Source organism: Otolemur garnettii, unplaced genomic scaffold (assembly GCF_000181295.1).
Source record: "Otolemur garnettii isolate 467f Iridium unplaced genomic scaffold, OtoGar3 scaffold00039, whole genome shotgun sequence".
NCBI classification, from domain to species: domain Eukaryota; kingdom Metazoa; phylum Chordata; class Mammalia; order Primates; family Galagidae; genus Otolemur; species Otolemur garnettii.
In genome coordinates, this window is record NW_003852434.1 from 2,451,189 (window position 1) to 2,455,837 (window position 4,649).

At 43.9% G+C, this 4,649-nt stretch overlaps 1 protein-coding gene across 3 annotated transcripts in view; it reads left to right on the top strand.

The window, feature by feature from the left end:
- ABCG2 (ATP binding cassette subfamily G member 2 (Junior blood group)) overlaps positions 1-4,649 on the top strand; it is a 68,635-nt gene that overhangs the window by 16,904 nt on the left and 47,082 nt on the right. The window lies entirely within an intron of this gene.

Sequence of the window (4,649 nt, forward strand, 5' to 3'; positions counted from 1 at the left end):
CTCCCTAGTAGCTGGGACTACAGGCACCCGCCACAATGCCTGGCTATTTTTTTGTTGCAGTTGTCATTGTTTTAGTTGGCCTGGGCTGGGTTTGAACCCGCCAACTTTGGTGTATGTGGCTGGAGCCATAACCCCTGTGCTATGGGCGCCGAGCTGGCATAAACATTTTCTAACATGTATCCTGGAAGGTTTCCGTTGATCCAAGAAAAAGCCTATGAATTATTCTGAGTTGTCTACTATTTGCCAGGAGCAAAATGAAAGTCCCACAGCCTTTTTGAGTGGCTTAGGGAGGCAATGAGAAAGCACAGCCAGGTGACACCCGACTCTTTAGGGGGCCAAATTATTTTGTTTGAATAGATTCCTGGATACATCATTCAGGAGTGAAATCCTGGAACTCACCACCTCCTACAGAAGCAGACCATGAAGAGCTTTGACCACAGTCCACCTACACTTGTGAGCCTAAAGAAAATTTGAAGTTATTATTTAGAAGACAGCAAGGAAAGTGTTAATATAGTTTTCTTTTTCTTTTTTTTTTTTTTTTAGAGACAGAGTCTCACTTTGTCACTCTCCATAGAGTGCCGTGGCAGCACCACACAGCTCACAGCAACCTGCAACTCCTGGGCTTAGGTGATTCTCTTGCCTCAGCCTCCCGAGTAGCTGGGACTACAGGCACCCACCACAATGCCCGGCTATAATATAATTTCCTATCGAAGTCACAGACTTTATTGTTTCCAACCTGACATCACTGACACCGTCATTAACCCCCTTCTCTCATTTTTCAACTCTTGCCTTTTATTATAGCTGGTATGTGTAGGCAAATTCAAGTTTCAAACATCAATATGACATCTAGAAATTGCAAATTTCAGTGAAGTCTACAGAAAGTACTCTCATAAATATCATTCTTTTAGGTACTTACTATGGCAGATAGCTGAGGGTAAGCAGAAAGAAAGTTTCTGCTCTATGACCTGGGCTAGCAGAACATTTTAATACTAATTTGTTAAAAGTTGTAATCTAAAATCTGACATACATTGCCACGGACTTGGAGGACTTTTTTTTTTTTAGAGACAGAGTCTCACTTTGTCGCCCTTGGTTAGAGTGCTATGGCATCATAGCTCACAGTAACCTCCAGCTCTTGGGCTTAGGTGATTCTCTTGCCTCAGTCTCCTTAGTAGCTGCGGCTACAGGCACCCGTCACAGTGCCCGGCTATTTTTTTGTTGTCACAGTGCCCGGCTATTTTTTTGTTGTTGCAGTTTGGCCAGGGCCAGGTTTGAACCCACCACCCTTGGTATATGGGGCCAGTGCCCTACTCACTGAGCCACAGGTGCCGCCTGATTTGGGGGACTTTTATAGGAAAGCCCTGGAGAATACCTGGAAAGAGTAATAGTTATTTAAATTGATTCTTATATTTTTTTCATTGGTAATTGAAATTCTGAATAAAGGTATTAATACCCTTAAGGAATGCAAATGTGTTTGGTCGAAAAATGTTGTTTGGGGTAAAAAATGAATGTTCAAGGGATCAGTTTCTAATTCTTTGGGGTTCATTTCATTCGTTTTGCTTGAGGAAAGAGATTGAGTTCAGCTTAGCAGCTGTTTAGAAGACAGCCCCACCCAAGTTTTTTTTTTTTACAGTTGTTGCCACACTTGCTCATCATATAGATTTATTATTCTCAACCTGACGTATACAGTGTGTTTCTATTTTGAAGGAAATGTAATAGTGAGAGAGGATACTGGAGAAGGTTGCGGTCTAGGAGAACAGGTCTTCTCAAGGAGACCACAAGGATACACCTGCAGGGTCCTCTCCATGGTGACTCAGCTCTTGGGAATTTGCAAATTTAACATCCTGGAACTTGGAAATTTCCAAGTTCTGTGAACTCCTGTAGTTCTGTGGGGGCTGGAATAGCATCTCCCGCTTGATTCAAACTGGCCAATAAGAAGGGTACCTGTGGGGTGGAACTTTTTGACTTTCAATAAAAAGGGAAAGACCAAGCTAATCGGGGAGCGGGGAGCATGGCCATTTGGAAATCTTTTTTTTTTTTTTTTTTTTTTTTTAGTTTTTGGCTGGGACTGGGTTTGAACCCACCACCTCTGGTATATGGGACCTGTGCCCTACCCTTTTGAGCCACAGGTGCCACCCCATTTGGAATTTAAAGCTGTTCCTCTTATAAACGTGGTGTTTGGGTGCTCTTTCTCTCCTTCTCTCCGTTGGGCCTCGTCTTTCTGCAACAATAATGCCACAGTTGTGCTGTTTTGAAACTCAGAATAAATCTGTTTGATAAAAGATGTCGCATATATATGTACGTCTTATGGGGTTATAAACTTGCTTAGTTTATTAGTTAACCTGAGAATGAGAAATCTTTAAAATTGTAATCACGAGCGGTGCCTTTGGCTCAAGGAGTGGAGTGCCGGCCCCATATGCTGGAGGTGGCGGGTTCAGCTCCAGCCAAAAACTGCAAAAAAAATAAAAATAAAAAAAATAATAATAAATAAAATTGTAATCACTTTTTTTAGAGTGATTACAGAAATGCATTTTACAAGACTAAACAGTCTAGACCTGCACTGTCCAAAATATAACCATCAGCCCCATGTAGTTGTTTTTTTTTTTTTTTTTTTGAGACAGAGTCTCACTTTGTCACCCTAGTAGAGTGCTGTAGTGTCACAGCTCACAGCAACCTCCCACTCTTGGGCTTAATTGATTCTCTTGCCTCAGCCTCCCAAGTAGCTGGGACTACAGGCGCCCACCACAATGCCTGGCAACAAATGAGGGTAGGGCCCAGAGTTCATTTTTTTGGTTGTAGTTGTCATTATTGTTTGGCAGACCCAGGCTGGATAAGAACCCACCAGCTCCGGTGGATGTGGCTGCCTACAGCTGCTGAGCTACAGGCACCAAACCCCATGTGGCTATTTAAATGTGAGTGAATTGAAGTTAACATTGCAAATTCAATTTCTCCGTTTTTTGGAGCGTCATTTCAAGGGCTGCGTAGCCAGCTGTTATCTAGTGTACAGTACTACTTTTCTCTCTCCTGTGTGTTGCTGAAGAGAGAGGAAAGAAGAGTTTCCCGTCTAACCAGGTATATTGAACTGCAGTACAAATAAAATCACTTTTTTACACATCAGGAGCTGTACATATCAGTACACAATTTGTTGTGTAATTTGTGGGAATGAAGGAATGTCCTTATTTTTAACTTTCAATTTATTTATTTATTTATTTATTTTTTTGAGACAGAGCCTCAAGCTGTCCCCCTGCGTAGAGGGCTGTGGCATCACAGCTCACAGCAACCTCCAACTCCTGGGCTCAAGCGAGTCTCCTGCCTCAGCCTCCCAAGTAGCTGGGACCACAGGCACCCGCCACAATGCCTGGCTATTTTTTGGTTGCAGCCATTGTTGTTTGGCGGGCCTGGGCTGGATTCGAACCTGCCACCTTAGGTGTATGTGGCTGGCGCCTAAGCCACTTGAGCCACAGGCGCTGAGCCTTGTAAGGGCCAGACCAGTGCCATTTTGTTGTCTACTGCATAAGCTCTGTTAAAACCGCAGGGCCACTCCCTACTGCCTCCCCCACACCTGCTTGCATAGCCACTGATTGAGACACCTTAGACAGATAGCTGCCGTAATAGGCAATAAGTATCAGTTCCCTTGAACTGCTCCCATAATAAGCAATAGGTATCTACTTCCTTGAAATTTAGGCATTCTTCTTCCCAATTAGGCTACACCACCTCTAGCCCTGGTTAAGAAATCCCCTACCCTTCACCTGTACCAATCCAAATCCTCCTTTACTAGTGAAATCACCAACCACCAATCAAGAGTGTACCCGTAATGGACCCTACCCTTCTTGCTTTCTGTACCCCATAAAAACTTACTCTACCCCGAGTTCGGGGCTCGTCCTCGGCTTGCATGCCAGGAGAGTCCAGGCTTCCTGGGGCCTGAATAAAATTCACCTTTTGCCTTTTACATCGGGGCGCGTCTCGGAATCGTCTGTTTGGGCTGTTTGGGAGAATGATTTTTGGACCTAACATATGTATCTCAAAAGGGCAATTAGAATCTGGGGTTTGTCATTTTAGTAGGGAAAGATGGGGGTACCTATGGGAAAACAAATGACTTTTAGGAAAGATAAAGGGGTCTTCAGGAGAGTAAAGGGGAGATGTGATAGTTTTGTGATGATGTCTTTGACAAGAGTTAATCCTTGTCAGTTTCTCCTGGAAGGTGGATTTATCAGCATGACCTTTAAGATCTGGAGCGGAGGCAGGAGGATAGCTTGAGGCTGCCTTTGCCTTCAGAGTACTCCTGTTGGCCACCTGGTGATTGTAGTGACAGGTAGCCATAAAGTATGCAGCACTTTTTCTGGAAGGAGTTCTGGAACTTAATTGTCCGACCTCATATGTGCATTATTGTAATAATGAAGACCTAAACAGGGTGGGCAGGTGGGTCATCCATGACAGTCTTATTTACGGTTCTCAGTTTTTTGTTTTTTGTTTTTTTTGAGACAGAGCCTCAAGCTGTGCCCTTGGGTAGAGTGCTGTGGCATCACAGCTCACAGCAACCTCCAACTCCAGGGCTCAAGCGATTCTCCTGCCTCTGCCTCCCAAGTACCTGGGACCATAGGTGCCTGCCACAATGCCCAGCTATTTTTTTTTTTTTTTTTTGGTTGCAGCCA